General features: G+C 33.9%; 1 long non-coding RNA gene across 1 annotated transcript; it reads right to left on the reverse strand.

The window, feature by feature from the left end:
* Positions 1-11,323: 11,323 nt before the first annotated feature.
* Positions 11,324-12,159, reverse strand: LOC149571080 (uncharacterized). Its single transcript, XR_016358397.1, has 2 exons — positions 11,862-12,159; positions 11,324-11,710 (listed from the first exon to the last, which is right to left on the reverse strand). It is a non-coding gene; the product is annotated as an uncharacterized LOC149571080 (long non-coding RNA).
* Positions 12,160-21,324: the final 9,165 nt, after the last annotated feature.

Here is a 21,324-nt window from a genome sequence, read left to right on the forward strand (position 1 = left end):
GTGAAAGCATCTTTTCCAAGGTGTGACACCAAATTTGTAGGTGTTATTGTTCTAGTACATTTAGATGTTTGTGGACCAATGTCAACAAATTCTATTAGAGGATATGAGTACTATGTTACTATTATCGATGATTTCTCTAGAAAGAGCTGTATATACTTCTTGAAGACCAAGGATGAGGTTTTTAGTCAGTTCCAAGAGTTGAAGGCTCTAGTGGAGAACTCAATAGGAAAGAAGATAAAGGTTCTTTGGTCAAAAAATGGAGACAAGTACAAAGGAAAGAACTTCTAGGAGTTCTATACCAGGAAAGGAATGGAGTTATTTAGAGGAAGAATTGTTTTATATTGGAGGTGGCAAGAGCCATGCTACATGACTAGGATATGCCCTGCTACTTATGGGTAGAAGTGCATAGTGCAATATTCTACATTCAGAATAGGGTTTTGCACAAGGTACTAGGGAGGATGACACAAAAGGAAGCTTTCATAGGTAAGAAGCCTAATGTTAGCCATTTCAAAATATTTGGGAGTTTGGCATATTGTCATATTCGAGGTGATACATTTACCAAGTTAGACTAGATTGTAGAGAGGGGGTACTTTGTTGGGTATAGTGAAACCTCAAAGGCATATATGATTTTTATCCCTAGGGCTAGAATAATTACGATTAGACATGACGTCAAGTTCATGGATGACAAGGCATTTAGAAGGTCCAAATATTTTCTAGTTGATGATCAGAGTGAGCAGCCATCAGAAGCTCTAAGGCCTAGTCAAGGGCAACAGAGCACATGTACAGCTACCAGTACAAGTGTAGGCTGAAGTGGTGAAGATTCCAAGAGCATGGAGTAATTGGTGCAATAGGAAATGCATCCAGAAGACTTAGAGGTTGATTTCAAATCATCTATAGTTGGTAGAAGGAACCACAAGATTTAAGAGACACTAATGGATACTTAGCATTTTGTGGTAGCTGCTACGAAGAGTAGCAGTTAGCAGAGATAACTAGACAAGTTCAATAACTATGTTGCATTAGTTAGTTAGTTGGTATATAGTGAACCTTCTAGCTATTAGGAGGCTGTGGAGCATCAAGTATGGTAGGATCCTATGGTTGTTCCTCAATAATGTAGAATGATGTGTGGAAGGTAGTTCCTAGACCAATAGATAGAGTAGTAGTTGGATCATGCTGGATCTATAAGATAAAAAATGGTGCAAATGGTAGCATTGAGAAATACAAGGCAAGGTTCATGGCCAAGCAGTTCTCTTAGAAGGAGATAATATACTACGAGGAGACATTTGTTCTAGTGGCCAAGTATACTTCTATATGACCTGTGATCTCGTTTGTAGCACAAATGTGATGGTAGATCCATCAAATGGATATTAAGACAACATTCCTTAATGGTGAGTTAAATGAGGAAGTATACATAGAGAAACTAGAAGGCTTTTTAGCACACAATAAATAGACCCACATGTGTAGATTGAAGAGAGCATTATATGTTCAAGGTGTAGGTATCAGGTTGATGGGCTATATTGATGTAGATTGGGTAGGAAATACAATGGACAAAAGGAGCACTTTAGGGAGTTGTTTTAGTTTGGGATCAGGAGTTGTATCTTGGTTCAATAAGAAGTAGAAATTTGTGGGTCTGAGTTTAACAAAAGCATAATACATAATAGCTAGCATGGAAACATGTCAAGCTATATGGCTTCTAAATTTTTTAGTAGCCTTGTTTGATTAGAAGGTTGAGATTATTGTGATACACTACGATAATTAGAGTTGCATCAAGTTGTTTGAGAATCTAGTATTTCATGATAGGTCTAAACATATAGACATCAGATATCACTTCATCAAAGATTATGTACAATGGTTGGTTCTTCAACTATAGTACATACCTATAGACGAGCAGGTAGTATACATTCTAACAAAGGCATTGGGGAAGGAAAAATTCATCTTCTTTAGAGATAAGTTAGGTGTCATGCAGAATAGATTCCTCGCTAACAAGGAGTGTTAATTTTAGATAGCTTCAACAATTATTCCTCCACATGTGATTAATTGATAAAAAATTGTTAGAGTTATGATAATTATTTTTTAATTAATTGAATCTTTCTAGAAGCCACTAGTAACATTTGGTTAGGATATTTTAATTGAGAAGCAACTAGAAACTTCTTGGTTGAGTTGTCTTGATCAAGAAGCAAATAGAAACCTCTTGGTTAAGTGGTATAAAAAGGGATCAAGGGAGGCATTTGGAGAACAGAATAGAATAGAGAACAACAAGAATTGTGGAATCATTTATAGTGTTAGCAAATGTGTTTGTAGTGATAGCAAATAGCCTTACAGTGTTAGCAAGAGTACAATGATAGTATTGGGGATAGTAATGGGGAATATTAGTATGAGAATTTAGGAGGCTGCCTGAATTCTACTAGTGAGAGGCGAGGAATTTTGTATCTCTTGATTTATTGAAGTAAATGTAATTTTTCATCTATGGAACTAGTTTTCTCTTAGGGGTCTTTCTAGGGATGATTTGTCTAAAAATATTGTGTTCTTTGTGTTCTAAATTTCTTTCCATGTTTTATTGGTGAAGTTGCAGTTGTGTTATTTCTCAATATTAGCTGGGAATTTATTTTTAGTAGTTTAATAGTGATTTATGATAGGAGATATAATCAATGATTGCAATAGTGTTAATTTTCACAATCTATATATGGGTGGATTTAAGTTCATGAATATGAAACTTTTGACTGTAGTATAATTGATTCAAGATTCAAGTTCATCTCATCAAGAAATGTTAGAATAAAGTGCTCACAAAAATTAGGTATGAAATAATTCAGAAATAAACTCTTGACACATAAGACTGTGAACTTGAACTAACCCTATTGGTGTGACATTAAATTTTAAAATGGAGCAGAAAATTCTTCTATAAACACAAGTCTTCATGTCGTGTGTGTAATAGTAAGTCAATGAATCAATGAACTTTGAACTTTGAACCTATAAGTTCAAGGCTCAAGTTCAAGGCACCAACTTGATAAAAGTTGAACTTAAGAAAACTTTTTCAACACTTAGCAATGGTGCCTCTGATTCTTGGAACTTTGATATTTCAACTTTTGGTTCATGTTCAAGGCTGAAATTTCTTATTCAAGACTCATTTAAAATACTCAATAAAAATAGGAGAACCAAGTTTAAAACACAAAAACAAAGATGTAGCATCATAGTTATCAACATGATTTAACAATGCTTGTGGACTTTATGGGTTCCTTGATAATTGGATTATTTCCATGAATAAATCTAATCTTAAAATATTGCTACACCTTATTAAATTTAGGATTAATATAATCATCCTTGAGTTATATTGCTTACAAGTAACCACAATATAAATGTGGAAGGATGACATGGGTAAAACTGAAGGAAGAAAGTAGGGAAATTTAAGATGGAAAGAATGATGGCAAACAAGTGACTACACAAGAAGTTGTAGCAATAGTGCAAGATGTGTTGAGAATTGTGTCTCAACCTTGCAAGCTTTTTCCAAAAAACTCTAGAAAATTTTGGCTTGAAAAATCAAGATTATTTTTTTAAAAATTCTAGAATTTGTTTTTCATAGTTCTCCACATGTTTAGGAGTTGTTAAAAATGTATCTAGTCTCTAGAACAATGTAGAAGGAATATGTTTAGAGTGTAAACAACTCATTATATGACTATTATGGGGTTCTAAACTAGAGGGCAAAATTATGGATGAAAGTGGTATTCTTGGAGTTACAAACTACAAGTGGGTAACATGCGGCATGGTTGTTTTGCCCATGGTTTTTGTCCATGGTTTTGGAAAACCAAAAATGGTTTTCGGATGACAAATCACTATAAAAGGAGGGCTTGGGGAGGTGTTTGAATTATCAAGTTCAGTTTGCAAGACTTGTGCCAGAAGTCTCTTTGAGTCTAAGTCTAAGTTTGAGTTATGGTGATGCACTCCTGTAAGAACCTATATTGTAAATTCTATCAAGCAATCTTCTAGATTTGAGAATACATTGTGTAGGTTTTGAAGGGTGGGGTTTTTCTCCTAGAAGGGTTTTCCCATGGTAATCCTTGTTTTATGCATTCATTGTTATTTTTATTATCTTATTATGTATTTCTTGAGATCATTGCAATAGTTAGTTGAATTTGCATAATCGTCCCCTCAAAGATTAGTGTAGGAAGCAATTCTACACACCTTAGGTTCCTTGCAAGTGGTATTAAAGTCTGTCCATTTTTTAGTCTACTTGATTGGTACAAGGTTTTTTGAGCTAATCAAGGTTTGAGTGGGAGCTTGTACAGAGGTTTTTATTTCTATGTTGTAGGATTACAAAGATGGCAAGCACACAAGAGAGGATTTATGTAGAGAAGTTTTCTAACACAAACTTTGAAATGTGGAAGTTGAAGATGGAAGATCTATGAGATGCAGTCGATGAAAAGAAGTTGAGGCCCATAGATCCAACTTTAGCCACAAAGTATGATGTGAGAGAGTAAAAAGGTAAAAGTCTCATCAGATTGTGTCTTGCAAACTCTATACTAATTAATTTCCATGAAGAACCTACCACAAAGAAGCTTTGGAAGAAACTAATTGAGATCTATCCAGCATAATCACTTGTGAACAAGATTTTCCTGAGGAAGAAGTTGTATTTCTTGAGAATGGAAGAAGGTGGATAGATTTCTGAGCATCTTGAAATTTTTAATATGTTGGTAACTCAGTTGACCTTAGTTGAGGTGTGGATGGATGAAGAAGAAAGTTACCAAATATTGCTATGTTCATTGCTAAACTAATGGGATAGCCTTGTCATGGCCATAGGGAGCACTTTATTTTTTTTGAAGATGGAAGATATTATTGTTTCTCTACTTTTTGAAGAGATGAGAAGGAAGGTCTCTTTGAATGCCAAAGAGGCTTTGAGTGTTTGAGGAAGACCAATGGAAAAAGGAAAGAACAAGAAGCAACATGACTATTCTATGTCCAAGAATAAGGGGAGATCAAAATCCCATGGTAAGTCCAAGGTGATCTATACTAATTGTGGCAAACCTGGACACTTCCAAAAGGATTGCAAAGAGGGAAAAAAGAAGAAGAATAACAAAGATTCTAATTCCAAGTCTGAGAAGGAAGATGGAGATGCTTTCATCATAGCCTTGGCCACTCATGTAGGTGATAATGCATGGTTGATAAACTTAGGTGCATCTATTCACATGACTCCTGGTAGAAATTAGTTTATTAAATATAAAAAGTTTGATGGTGGTAAGGTGTATTTTGGTAATAACTTAGTTCTTGATATTGTTGGTCATGGAAGTATTCATGTGAAATTTTCTAATGGTAGAATTAGAAGACTTGATGGTGTCTTGCATATCCTAGGACTAGCAAGGAATTTATTATTTATTAGTAAACTAATAGATGTGGGTGTCCATGTATAGTTTTCTAAAGCAGGTGTGAAAATGGTGAGAGATGTTATGGTAATAGCAAGAGGAAGTAGATTGGGTACATTGTACTAGCTTGATGCATGCATGGTTGAGTGCAATAGTACTTCTGAGAAGATTGTGAAGAGGACTACATTGTTGGAGAAGGAGAGGATTTCTCTTTCAATAGACGGTCATGGTTTTTGGGTACCCAAGGTTGCCCTATCTATTGAATCAAAGTTACCTATAGAGAAGACTATGTTATGGACCTGAAGACTTGGCCATATAGGTGAGGAAAGTCTAGGAACCTTAAAGAACAAAAACCCTATTGATGGGTTGAATGGCTACAATCTTGATTTTTATTTTTGTGAGCATTGTAACTATGGTAAACAAAATCACATTCAGTTTTACTCAAGTTCTCATAAGTCCTTATGTATTTTGGATCTAATCCATTTGGACGTATTTGGTCATGTTGATGTTCCTTATATTGGTAGATCAATTTATTATGTTTCTTTTATTGATGATTTCAATAAAAGAACATGGGTTTATTTTCTTATAAGAAAAGCTAAAGTTTTCAGTCATTTCAAAGAATTTAAAGCAATGATTGCATTGCAAAATGTGAAGAAGATAAAGCATTTGAAAACTAATAATGGCGTTGAATATTGCTCCAATAATTCTAATACATTTTGTAAAGGTTGTGGTATTAAAAGAGAGAAAATAACTCCATATTCTCCACTTTAGAATGGAGTTGTAGAAAGAATGAGTAGGACCTTGATCAAGAAGGATAAGAGTATGTTGAGTAGAGTTGGATTGGAAGAAAAGTTTTGGACTGAAGCTATAGCCATTTCTTGCTTCCTAATAAACATGTCTCCTGTATCAAATCTTGTTGATAAGACACCAATGGAAGTATGGTCAGGCCACAAGCGTTCACTTAGACATCTGAGAGTTTTTGGTTGTGAGGCATATGCTCATGTGCCAAAGGAGAAGCAGACAAAATTGGACAACAAAGCTATCAAATGTATCTTCATTGGATATAGTTATGGTGTGAAAGGATACAAGCTTTGGGATCCTATTGCATAAAAGGTATTTTACTCCAGAAGTGTTATTTTTAGAGAAAATGAACCTTCTTCTATTATAGTAGGGTGAATGCACAAAGTTGGGTCACAATTGTGTGGAATGAGACCTCTTAGAAATGGGTACCCAATTTTAAAAAATGGGCACCTATTTTTAGCTTCGGTGCCCGACCCTAAATTTAAAAAATAGGCACCCATTATTTTTAAAAATCAGGTACCCGTTTTTAATTTTAAAAAAAATGGGTACCCATTTCTCAAAAAATAAAAAATTTAAATTTTAAAGAAATGTGTACCCTTTTTTAAATGGGTACCCATTTCTTAAAAATTCAAAATTTTAAGTTTTTGGTAGATTTTACATGTTGCTTTTAGCTTTTCAAAATGGGTACCCATTTTTTGAAATTCAAATAATGGGTGCCCATTTCTTACAACATGAGGTGGGATTTTTTTTCCTGCCTCAGATTTTGGTTTGGGATAGGGTTGGTGAGACCAAGTCTATGCCTTGGCCTCTCAAAATTTGGCAATGGCATTGAACTAACAAATTCATGCCTTGCCATATTTTTTGAGGGTCTTCCCAATCAATTTTTTTTACAAAACAAAAACCCATTAGAGCTCTCACTATCTTGATTTCAGAAATATAAATTTTATAGTTTTATAACTTTATTTACTATTTGTGTATTTTTTTTTAATCAAAGGTGGTACCTAAATGTAAAATAGCAACGTTCACTAAAACTTTACTAACTTTTTTATTTTATAGTTTTTCTTAAATTAATTTATATGTCATCAATCTACATTCAATTCTTCTAAAGTTTGAAAAAAATTTAAAAAAATTGTAATTTTGATCAAATTATGGAGTTCGTACATGAGAGGTTTTAAAATTTTCCTTTATAGCCAATTAAAAATTATTAATAATAAAATATTCATTAAAAAATTAAAGAAAAATATTCTCATCAATCTTTGGTATGTCAGGTAACTCCTTTTAAAAGGATTTACAAAAAATCATTCATTTGTGTCAAATTATGGTGTCCGTACATGCGCGTGGTATGGTCCTGAAATAGGCATTTTGAAAAAGTGGTTTTTAAAGATCCATACCAAAAAATAATCCATCATATGGGTATACAAATAAATTACATATTCGAAAAGAAGATTCATGCAATACAATTTTTATTTCTAAAGTTTTTTTATATTTAATCTCTAAATGGCTCAAATTTTGGCATCAATTGAAAAAATATTTCAAAATCAAGAAAAACACTTCCACTTTTTGGCCAAAAGTGAGACCCATCTTCTTGCACTGACCCAGTACACCAAGAATAGATAAAAGAAAAGAAATATGTGATCTACACCTAATAAATTTGAATTGAGGCCCTTAAAAAGACAAGTTGTTGAAGAGAGCTCTATGAGTTTTAAATCATCAGAGGATGAGGGAGAACCTGATCATGAACCTAAATGTAAACCTAAACTAGATCTTTTTCAAAGGTCTAGTAGACAGAGGAAAGCACCAGAAAGGTATGGATATTCTCCTGAAGATTGGAGGTGTATATTTTCTTTGAATGCTAATATTGATGAATGGAAATCTGTAGAAGAAGGTTTTGGTATGAATGATTCAGAATCCTTGATGATAGCCATGGAAGAAGAGATGGAAGCTCTTAAGAGGAATGATACATGTGACCTTGCACCATTTCCTAATGGATGGAAGCCTTTTGGTTGTAAATGGGTGTTAAAATGGAAGATAGGTTCAGATGGAAGCATTGAGAAGTATAAAGCACGATTGGTTGCAAAAGAAGCTTATGATCTAGAAGTTGAGTAGATAGATGTAAAGAAAACTTTCCTTCATGGAGATTTGGAGGAAGAAATTTATATGACATAGCCAGAGCACTTTGTGGTGAAAGGTAAAAGTCATTTGGTTTGTATATTGAAGAAATCCTTGTATGGTTTAAAACAAAGTCCTATGATGTGGTACCAGAAGTGTGATACAAATATATTAAGCTTGAGATTTTTATGATCCAAATATGATCACTATATATACTACAAATTTTATGGTGATTATTTCCTAGTTATTACCTTATATGTTGATGACATGTTTATTGGCAAAGGAAAAGGTTTGATTGTGGAATTAAAATCTCAGCTCTTAGAAAAGTTTGTAATGAAAGTTCTTGGTGCAACTAGGTACATTCTTGGAATGGAGATTATAAGATATAGACAAAATAGAAAGCTTTGGCTAGGCCAGAGCAAGTATGTTGGTAATATTCTAAGAAGATTCAATATGCAAGATTCCAGACCATTGAGTCTTCTTGTTACTATGGGAACAAAGCTTTCTAGCTCATAGTGTCCATCTTGATTGGAGGTGGAAGAGATGAGCTAAGTACTATATCAGAACTATTTGAAATTTTGATGCATGCTATGGTCTTTACAAGACCAAACATTGCCCAAGCAATGGGAGTACTTTTTCGTTATATGTCTAATCTAGGAAGAGCACATTGGGATGCAATTAAAGGAGTTTTCACATAATTGCGGGGTACCTCAGAGTACTCTATATATTTTCATGGAATAGGATATGAACATTCCTTGGATATTCTAGGCTATGTGGATTTAGACTGGGCTAACAATGTAGATAGAAGAAGATCCACTAATGGATAAGTGTTTACATTATTCGGTTGTGCAATTAGTTGGATGAGCAAGTGACAATCTACGATCACTTTGTCCACTATAGAGGTAAAGTATATGGTAGCTACTCATGCCTATAAGGAAGCCATCTAGTTTAAGAGACTGTGTTTAGATATAGAGTTCAAACTAGGTGTAGTGAAAATTTATAGTGATAGTCAAAGTGCAATCTACCTAGCAAAGAACTTAAGATTTCATAGTAGGACCAAGCACATTGATGTACGATATCATTTTGTGAGAGATATGGTCGAGAATGACAAGGTGAATTTGGAAAAGGTGGAGACTTTGGTGAATGTTGTTGATGCATTAACTAAGCCTATGAGCATAGAGAAGTTCAGATGATGTTCGGAGTCTATGGGCCTCTCGGTCCCTACCAATTAAGTCCATGACACTATGGATCCCCTAACTCTTGCGAGGTGTTCGACAAGTGGGAGAATGTTGAAAATTATGTCTCAACCTTACAAGATTTTTTCAAAAACTATAGAAAATTTTAGCTAGAAACTCTAAATTTTTTTTAGAAAATTCTAGAATTTGTTTGTGGTAGTTTTCCACATGCTTATGAGTTGGAAAAATGTGTATGATTGTTAAAAATGTGTCTAGTAACTAGAACAATGTAGAAGGGCTATTTTTAGAGTGTAAACAACTCATGATATGACTTTTATTGAGGTCTAAACTAGAGGACAAAATTATGGACGAAAATGGTATTCTTGGAGTTACAAGTTACAAGTGGGTAACATGTGGTATGATTTTTTTGCCCATGGTTTTGGCCCAAATTTTTGTAAAATAAGAAATGGTTTCCAAGTGGCAAATCACTATAAAAGGAGGGCTTGGGGAGGTGTTTGAATCATCGAGTTTAGTTTGCAAGACTAATGCTAGAAGGAGTCTCTCTGAGTCTGAGTTCAAGTTGTGGTGATACACCCCTATAAGAACTTGCATTGCAAGTGTATTGTAATCTTCCAGATTTGAGAATACATTGTGTAGGTTTTGGAGGGTGGGGTTTTTCTTTTGGAAGGGTTTTCACACAGTAATCATTGTGTTATGCATTCATTGTTATTTTTATTATGTTCTTATGCATTTTTTGAGATCTCCACAATAGTTAGTTGAATTTGCATAATTGTCTCCACAAAGATTAGTGTAGGAAGTGATTCTACACACCTTAGCTTGCTTACATAATGTGGGTCATTTTATATAAAAGAATACCAAGTGAGTGGCATATTCAACTACCATTAATATAGTTTTTGTGTCATGTCTTGTAGGTATTTCATGCCTTGTAGGCCTCAAATAAAATAATCTAGGACACTTTTCTAAGGAATTTATGAGATTACATATTAAAATGATTTTTGTGAGTTTTCTTCTATCAATTGAAATCTAGGATTGACAATAAAAAAACAATTGCAAGCCCTTAAGCTACCCATTTATTGAACTATAATAAGAATTGAAGACATCAACCAATTGGACCAAATATAGTAGTAAAGGATAAACAACCTCCACAAATTCTATAGAAAAAAATTACTACTGATTTTTCTCATTTTTAGGTTTTGTATTAATTGCTTTGTGGTGAGAGAAAACAAAATTAGCTGACAAGCAACATGTTTGGTAAACTCCTCCTCTACAATTGTGTCAATAAAGATTAACAAATAATTATAGTATCCAACAACATTAATCAATCTCACCTTTGCCAAAAATATGAGTTTTAAAGTTGAAAAATTTTTTATTACAAAAAATTCTTTACGGCTCCTTGCTTTTGCTCCTATTATGTATCTACAATCATCAACAAATAACTAATACTCCCATCTTCACTCTTCATGAAAAGAAGAAGATATTACCTTTTTCTTCTAATAATTTTGTAAATTTTTAATTAATGTATTACTAATGTATTAAACGTTTAAATATTTACAATTTGTCTTTGTCATGATTGATACAAGTTATAAATTAACAATAATATAATTAAAAACATATTTACAAAGTTTTAATAAAGATGTTGAAATTTTTTATATATGTCAATCACCTTCAATACAATCTTATTCCCAACAACATTTATAATTATTTATTGACATTGAAACTAAATTTAACTTTAACACATTTTTTATATTAAAAAAGTTATTAATTTATTTTTAATCTCATCACAAATTTCTAGATAAGATTGTAATCTCAAGTTCCTACAACCTCCCCTTTGTGGAAGTAACCTTGGAACAATTGATCTTTTGAAATTAATTACACCAAAAAGGTATTTTGCTATATTTATTTATTCAAGAAAAAACAAAATAATAGCAATTTTTTAAATAATGAAAGAATCAGCTTTAAGTGCTAATACATTACAATGAGTCGTAGCGGATATTAGATGGAAGTCTGTTCCAATGCAGAGAACATAAGAATCAATCATACAATGAATGCTTAGAAAACTAAGGCAGGAACCCCTTTCTAAGAGATGAATCAGAAGCATACAATATACCCAAATTGATGGAAAACATGTAAATACAGCTAATTTAAATTTGTCAATGGTGATAAATATTTTCGTACTTGTGGCTTTTCCTTCCATTTCCTATAAATCTGTTGTTTGTAGAACACGAGCATTGAATCGAAGGCTTGCCAGCGCTTGGACTGCACACATTTCATCAACAACGTCAACCAACAATGGTTAGAGAATCCTTATGGGAAAAGTTTTCTATTATTCGCATCTAAATGAAAATCATGCTACGAAACCCTAAATAACAAAGGAATCGTTGATGTAATATGACGAGAGAATATATACCAAAGTCAGATGGAGATTGTGAATCATGCTCGACGATGACTGTTCTGCTTTGAATGTTAACAGTGACGTTCTCAACACCATTTCGTGCCCCCAGCGAACATTTTATCCTTCCTTCATCAGAGTTTTTACATATCCCCTCAATACGCAGACTTGTTCTCTTCATGATGGTAGTCTTGTAACCCTATGCAATTCAAAGAGCAAATGAAGATGATGGAACGAAATAAAAATTATGATGTTTGCCTGTAATTAGAAGAGCAAATGAAGATGTGGGATAACTGAGATTAGATCTATAAAACTTTCCAATTGGCGAGTATGATCCATGCCTTCAACGGTTGAAGTGTATTTATATTTACAAGAAATGTGTCCTTCCTTGTTGTGAACATGAAAGAATCTCGAAATTGTGTTAACCCGGAGAAGACAATTCAAAATTAGAGGAAATTGCCTCAATTGCCTCCTTGATCTTTATCTGTTTACTTAATTTCCACCTTGCTTAATGTATTTCAAGATTTATTTGATTCACGAGGATTAATTTCCACCTTGCTTAATGTATTTCAAGATTTATTTTATTTTGGAGGATTTATTCATTACGGGATGCAAGGAGAATTATCAGGTTTACAGTGTAGACAGAATTCTCAATGTGAAGACTTTATGATCCATGTATAAATATATTTGCCGAGAAGAGTGAATTGCAAGAAATGTGTCCTTCCTTGTAGTGAACAAGAAATAATCTCCAAATTGTGTTTACGCGGAGAAGACAATTCAAAACTAGAGGAAATTGCCATGCCTTGATCTATACCTGTTTACCTGACTTAATTTAGGAGGATTTAGTCGTTGCAGGTTGCAATGGAGGCAGAAACCGTTTTAGTCGTTGCAGGTTGCATGCATTGCCCTCGTCTTCACGTAATTCCCGAGGCGAAAATGTATTGAAATTGGCGAGAATGTCATCTAGAGAGGATTTGAGATGTTGGTGAAAATAGTCAGCCATGCAAATTCTTTTCTAAATTTGACTTTTGAGATTGTGATTAAGTTTTACGCCAATGTAGGAAGCTGCCAAGAAATGCACTCTCGCTGACTACTTCCAAATTTCCAATCATGGATTGCGCTCTCACTGAATGAGGATAACACGTTTAATGTCAGCGCGAGTTTATTAAAGAAATAAACAAAAATATTTTTCTTCCAATTTTATATCTAATTATTATCATTTCGTATAAATTATGCTATGCTTTCATAAATGTTTTTCAAACATATTATCTAACAATTAAATAGCATTTGTTTTTATAATAACAATCCATTATTTCAAAACAGTTTCAAAATTCACTTTTTCATATATTTGAAATATATAATAAATAAAATTATAAATTGAATTATCGTTTGTTTAATAAATCTACTAGTCATCATATTATTAGACAAGTGCAAGTGCTTGCATTAGCCTCATGTTTCAATTAGGTAAGCATGGAAGAGGGCTCATTAACATATCAATCATTAAGATAAAAAAACAAAAAAATTCACTAGAAAATTGGAAAAAATAAATTAAAATAACAATAAGACTAGTAAGATCAAAAGATTTTGACCAGAGTGATAACTCATGGAGATGCCAGACCTAACATTAAATAGTGTTTAACTTCATACAATCATCTATTTTTATGAAACCCCAAAACCCTTAAACAATTTTTTTGAGATATGGCTAGGACAACTTAGAAAAGAAGCTAATTAAAAACCCAATACAAAGGAAGCAAAACCTAGTTTCCGTCAAAACTTCAATGAAAAGAAAGTGAATGGAAGATGAAGGAGGAAGGTAAAGAATTGTTCAATTACACCAACGGGTTGACGATTATCACTATCTTGAGTCAAGAAATGGTCACATGTAGTTCACTGGTTTGAAATGTGATTCTATCTAAGCACCTCTATTTTACTATTCAATCCTCTACACACTCTACTAGTAATTCTCCATCTTTAAGATCAAGAGCAAGAGTAGGAATCAAGATTAAAAATTACATTTGATTCCACCTCTACAGGATCTACATGTACAAGGAATACTTGTCGTCCATACCCAAAAGATCTTTAGTAGAATAAATATTCTTTTGACTTGAGTATAAAGCCTTAGATAACTCTAGGGCTCAACCAAACCAAGTAGGAATGATAGCTAAAAGAAACCCCTATGACCTTAACACAAATCATGTTAGAGGCTAGGCCAATGTTAGATTGTACTTTAGTAAGGAACATAGGAGCCCACCTATATTGACCATTGTTAGAAAAATTCTTTGTCATCATAGATAAAATCCTCATATATTTCCTTCTATAATATAACTGAGTTATGGGCTTAACAATACTAATATTCTCTATGAGAACCATATCTTGTACTAGTACAAGTGCCTTTTGAGATATTGGTAACCATCCACACTAGTGAACTCGAATAACACTAGAAGAACAATAAACAAGCAAGAACTATTGAAGTCATCTACCTTAGCTGATCCGAAGGGAACTCATGTGTAAGCTCTACTAGATCTGATCCAAGGCAAGTTATTGTCTTTTTAGAGATTTATAGAAGTGTGTCTCTAATGGTCGTAAATATTGTGGGTTTGTAGGATTTTATAGATCAAAATTCCCTTTGTTCCTGCTTCTATGCATGGTTTATTTGTTTTCATGAGGGTAGGCTTGAAGGAGTTCTAGAATATTTAGTTATTATAAATGTCTCAATTTTGAAAGGTGGAGTTTTTATTGTTTAAACTTTAAAGAGTAAGTGTATTAATTTATTGGATGCCTTTATTGTATTGATGTTTGGTCAAAATGAAAAACACTTTGGTTTGTAAGTTCAACAAGTAAAGTGATGCAGAGCCACACCTTGGAAAACTCAGGAGGAATCAGTCACTCAACTGAGTTGCTTCAAGGGGCATCTACAACCTTCAGGATCACACATGATATATTATAACCAGCCATTGTGATTTGAACCAACTGTTCTTATCATTATTATTATTATGAAAACACAACCAGAGATACCTTAGACTCAACTCATAAGACTCCTATAACCATCCACTAGATTCAATAAACAAAACTTTGAAAATAGATCCCCCCATAAATTTCTTCCTGCTGCCTCCGGATAGACCTGCACTCAGACATGAATAAATTTCGAACCAAAAAATATTTACTCAATCAAACCGTTGAGATTTGGCGTACCTAGGTTTCAAAAAACATATAAATTTTTTAGAGAAATCCAACGGTTCAAACTAGAGATATTGACCACGCATCAGAGTACATTTTTTTGCAAAACATTGTTTCTTGCTGTCTCTAGATAGACCTGCACTCAGACATGAATAACTCTTGAACCAGATCAAAATTCGTCAATTGCTCTAGTGAAGATGGGCATAATTAGGCCTATAAGAACATATCCAAAGCTCATGAAAATCCAACAGTGCATTTGGGAAATATTACCCACGCACTAAGATTAATTTTCTGCAAACATACCGAATTCGACCCAAAACTAAAACTTTTTAATCTTCTGCAAACTATCAACTTGTTTCCAGTGAGAAGATAACAAAAATCCGTTCAAAACTCAGACCATCGAAAACTTGCACAATGAAAAAACATTCCATATCTCTCTAAATTCGATTCTTTTTCTTACATAGCCGACTGGCTTTTATTTAAAACTGACTCTCTTTTTCTAATTAAAGGATGTGAAATGTTTTTTATTCTATTTAGAAAAGAAAATGTCTTCTATCCAAAAAAAGATCAGAATCTGAAACATTCTTTTCCTACCAATATTAGACAGTCGTTTCCTAAATCAAGAATATTTCAAAAAACTGCCTACTACCTATTCTTGGACTCTAAAAATCATTAAACACTCCACCTACGAATTAAAAACTATTCTAATTTAAAATCCACACACCTGGTCCTAGGTGGCTATATCTGGAGAGCTTATCGAACTGCTACTCTAGGTATGCCACCACATGTAGGACGTTATTACAAACTTCAAAAACTAAAAGCATTTAAAACATAACATTAAATTTTCTATTACATTTTCAACAATGTTGCCTCCTATAGCGTTTCTCTTCTTTGCCACTGCAGCATAAAGTACTAATGTTCTTTAAGTACATAAATAGGTGTACTATTCCTAGGCTCTAAAAGCATCTATTGCAAAATTATATTTTCCTAAAAGTTTTTGTTTCTTCTCCTTATCTCTTAGGGAGGACTATCTCTATGTTTTGGTCTCTAGCACTTGGATTCTAGGAAAGGTCCCTCTACAATTATAAATGGCACCCTCTATTTGACCTAGTTGCTCATTTGAATGGATCAATCTCAACTTGTATTGGAATTTCTTATCTTCCATTAGAAATTTCAAATGTGAAAGTTTTGCAAAGGATAGCCAGTTATTTTGGGGAGTATTCACATACTGATATTCTTTCTTAGTTTCATCTAAATAGGAAGTTCATTGAGTGGACCTATGATGAATCTTACTCTTTAATCATGATTCTTAATATTTTGTCACTTGTGCATTCTCATTCATTTTTTCTTGGGATCTATTCTTTTTCGGCACATCATGTAACATGTAGGATTTTCTTATCTTAATATCTTCTATCTATGTTATCATTTGTGGGTTTTATGTGGATTCTTGGATCTTGTGTGGACCTATCTCTAAGACGACACCTCAACTTATGCTTAATTTTTAGGCCCACTCATTTCTCCTTGAGGGATCTGACTTGTTTATGTAATATTTTTCTATTTTTGATCTTCTAAATGACTTGTCTACCTTATGGCTATATTATGTAATTAATTATCTAACTAGAAGTAGTAATTTTAGAGATAAGATCTATAAATTGAGTGTTGCCCCACTTTTCATCCAAATCCATGAAGCAAAGTGGAAAATTTCCTATCATTGGTCAAGTCTAGGTGTGCCTGGGTCTAGTTTTAATCTTTCTTAGGGATAAAGTTTCTCCATCGGATTATCCATTCTTCCCTTCCTTCGCATCAAATGGTTGGGATGGTTCCTTCTATGTCATGAGTTTGTGGGTAGTTTAGGATGTAATTTGATGGAGATTCTGGAAATACACAAAGTGATTTTTTATAGTGGACTTGTTTATGGTTAATCATGTTTTTCAAGTTAAAGTACAAAGCTTGTGAGAAAATATAGATCGCCTTCTCCTCAGCAGGTTTCTAACCCTTGAAGATGATTTTCCACAAAGATCAACAAATGAGGTTTACAGGTTGAAGCAAGAAGGAAATGAGTTGTTCTATGGATAGGTCATCTCTACATTATAGTCTTCCACCTTGGGAGGAACTTGGGATTCATCATAGTGCTCAGAATCATCTCTAGCAGAAAACTCTAAAGTCATTTCTCCACGGTAGGCTTTCGACCCATGAAGTCAATTTTCTAATAGAGGCATTTGTGAGAGAGAAAAATAAGTAAGTGGGTCCATCTTCAACTTTCGTAACCCTTTTGAGATTTTTTAAAACTTATAGGCATATTGACTTAAAGGGTAAAGTGAAAATAAAGGCAAGGGTAGAAAAATAGAAATTGCTTTCTCCTCGGTAGGTTTCCAACCCTTGAAGGCAATTTTTTGCATCCAATGAGAAATCAACTCTGCAAGCATGTCTGGCACATAAATTGATAAAAAGATACTTAAAAATGGTAATGGAAACAAGTTAATCACATTTGGAAATGTATTTTGAGAAAAATCTGGTTGAGTTGGTATTTCCTTATAGAGTACTCTCTTCTTAATTCTTCAGAGCTTGGTAAAAAAATGGGAAGGTAAGTATGCAATAAAAGAAAGTTACCATTAGGCCAATAGAAATAGTGAAAAGACATGGAAAATTCCATTAGAAACTCCCACATTTACTAATGCAATGGATTTATCCTTTAATCAACTCATGTGGTGGGAATCTTGAAGATTAACAAGTGAATTAGAATTTCTATATAGAGAGAAACATAACAATTTTTCAAATTACCACTTTTTATTAAACTGTTACACTGTTGAATTGTATAGAATTTTCTAAGCTCTTATACTTAAAAATTCTACTCTCTACACTATTTTGAATTTTAAGGTTTGAATTCATTTCTACCTTGAATAAAATGGCAACTGGGTTCACCTAGTTTGATGGGCTGAATGAAATCAAGTCTACATTGCAGAATGTTATAGACACCTTGCTCCATTTCTTTGACATGTAATATTTCAAAGGAGACGGAGGTCAAAACTGATTCACCCTATAACTGAGAAGCTCTGAACAAGTGGGATAGTGGAGGCAGCAGGGATTTTGGTGGTGGTTCAAGCCCCTAAGTTGATGTCGAATGTATAAATCATTACAACATGGACACCAGAAAAATTTTGCTACCTGACCATGTAGTTTTAATCTCTATTGATAAGCAAACTATAGTAAATTGCCTCTAGGTTCTAGAGTGAGAAGAATTTTTTAACAATAGAAGGAGGCATGTCTAAGTTCGCCTTGAAGAAAAATGTGTACAAAAAAGAAATAATGAAGTTCTAGTTCCAAAAGCCATGGGGAGCTAAGAGTAAGGTTCCTAAGACTCTATTCGGCACCGATCTCAAGCCCGAGATCATAGACATTTTGGTTCTCTTACATCAATTGAAAGGTGAGATAGAATCACTTAATTTTGTTGAATAGTATTACTTTTTGGGACAAATCATCTATTCAAATACAAATTATGTTGACTGCACCTTAGAGGCCTTCCCATAATAGAGAACTTCCCTAATGATGTGAAAAGTTATGAATTTTATCCATGCTTGCAATTACAGGATAGCTATGCAGAATATGTTAGAGTTAATGACTCATTTGCAATGAGAATTTGTTGGGAACTCCAAGGATGCCTAGAGAGGAGGTTCAACCTAGAGGCAATGGCAGCTATCAGTCAGTTTGATAGCTATTTTATTTAGTTCTAATCCTTTTCGTATTTGTGTCTTGCAGCTTTCGACATATTTCCTTTGAAGCTGCCTAGATACCCAAGTGATCCAATTGTGTTAATAGAGATCATGAGGCAAGTAATCTAGGTGAACGTGCTGAGCACAAGCTTGAAGAAGAAAGGGTATGAATTCCCTATGAAGGTTGGAGCTTATAGTTCTGAGTCTTTTTTTGATGCTAAAAATATGCTCAAGGCATTTGAGACTAAGTACAAGTTGGAAGAATATGAGATTCTAAGACCTATGTTCGATCCAAATGGATACAAAAGAGATCTCAGCACTATAGAAGATTATTAGGCAGATTACAAGGATGAGTTGGAGAGTTGAGATCATTCTTTTGCCAAGCTCACGGTTGAACAAGTAAAGACATATGGTATTGATCTTAATGTTGAAGGATTAGAAGATGATGGTCAAAATATGTATAGCAATGCCTATTTGTCTAAGTTAAGGGGGATTTCTATTAGTTTTGAGCCATATGTAGATGTGGAAGAGAATCTTGATATCATGATGGCTAGTATAATCAAAAGAATAGGGAAATGCATTTAGTGGACAATGAAGAAGAGCCAAAGTAAAGGTGCAACCACTCAAGCTTCTCCAGCAGCCATAATGCCTATTTCATCTTAGAGTGCTACACTAGGTGTGACCATAGGTTCCACTCAAGGGCCATCTCAAACTTCAGGAGGACATGATCAACCTTCAAACAAGAATGTCCCTATATATAAGACCTATCATGAGGGTTTCCTCCTAGTCATAGGAACCCAGACTAGTACTAAAGAAAATAAGATAGAAGAGCCAAAGGGCAGTACCTCCACTCCAATCCCATTCCCTCATACTAATCCATTTAAATATCCTCACACTACCCTAGTTCCTTCTCCTCATATCACTCCAATTCCATCTCCTCATCATAGCCCCATTCCATTAGTAAGTGCTTCACTTCTCAGGCCAAGTGGTTCCCCTATACAGATAGTAGAATTAGGGGATGGAAAGAGTACCAATAGTGAGTCTACTAAGTTAGATGAGGTGGCAATGAAAACTTCAAAAGTGGAGAAGGGCTAGACTTCTTCTAGGCTCATCTCTAAAGATTCAAAAAATCATTTCTCTTCAATTTCTATAACAATGACTCTAGTTAAGAAAAAGATGTTCAGTATTGAATCAATTGGAAGAACTTTCAAAGTGATAGGTATAGATTCCTATTTGGAAGATACTTTGGAAAGGAAGAGAAAAAGAAAGGATGAAAATGCTTCCACAAAAGATATTGTATCTCTTGTAGTTCATTCTAGGTCTTCATTAACAAAAGTAAAGAAGCAAAAGGCTTTGTTAATACTTGGGCAACATCCAAAAACATTGCATTTGACAATGGAAATAGCCCAACCAAACAAAGGAGGGAGAATAGAGGACATGACAACAAATGATTTCACTTTGCATTCAATTGATCTTGGAGAGGCTAGACTTGTGACAAAGTTTGGCTTGTGGAGGTCAAGTAATGAATTAATAGGACTATAAGAAATTCTTAAGTTATCAAAGATCATGATGAAAGATGAGATAGAAGAGTTGAACAAGTTCATCAGGAAACTAGTCACCCCACTAGAAACTATCTCCGATGTGTTAGTAACCCAGAATCCTACTATTGTTGAAGTGAAAGCCCTCATTTCTCAACTTCAGGAGGATAGACACTTCAGCCAGTGATGAAACGAATGGATTGAGAAACTCAAATCAGAAGGAGTTTCTATCATAGATCAAATCGGTAATGTTATCCTTAGACTAGAAATAGAAAAGGAAAACATCATGTCTAGTAGCAATACTCTGGCTAGAGAAAGGATCAAATGTGACGATTGCCTCTCTCTTCTAAAAATGATCATCTAGATGAAAGTGAAAGAAGTAGTTGAAGCACAGATTTTGAAGAATGGAAATGAACCTCTATTTGAATAGCTCCAAAGCATGTAGTTCAAGATCGAAATGATCCAGCCAGCTAAAAAGGGACTCAAGGAAATAGAGGATAAAGCAAAGAAGACTCAAGATAGAGGATTCAAGCTCATGAAAGTATTACACACTGATTCCCAAACTAGTGGTCAAGGAAAGGCTCTCATTGGAATATATGTAATAAAAAATAACTTTTCTACATTTTTGGATAATCTGTCCAGAGTGACTTTTGGTAGTCAGAACAGAATTTAAGAACTCAAGACACTTAGTGGTTGTATACACATGGTTGTAGAAGAGTTTCCAAATCAGTTGAATGTTGTGAAAGAGCTAGCTAGGGAATATTCAAAATGGCTCTTGAGATTCACTAATATACGTGTGCCCAACCATGAAGAGCTAATTCCAATTGTAGTTGCTGCTAAGGCATATAGAGAAAAAATAGAAAAGGGGAAGAAGTCTAAATTATTCATATTATGCCCTCTTTTCATTTTCTTTCGTAATTTTTGCAATACAAAAAACTAACATCTTGCCATTTGTCATTTCCAGAAGATGAACTGATTAAGCTTTTATTGTAATAGTCATCTCAAAACTCTGTATGTATGAAATTGAAAAATTAATGAAAGTTCAGCAAATTTTTG

This window comes from Cupressus sempervirens, chromosome 2 (genome assembly GCF_028749045.1).
Source record: "Cupressus sempervirens isolate cs-2001-9-10 chromosome 2, ASM2874904v1, whole genome shotgun sequence".
In the NCBI taxonomy this organism is placed as follows: Eukaryota; Viridiplantae; Streptophyta; class Pinopsida; order Cupressales; family Cupressaceae; genus Cupressus; species Cupressus sempervirens.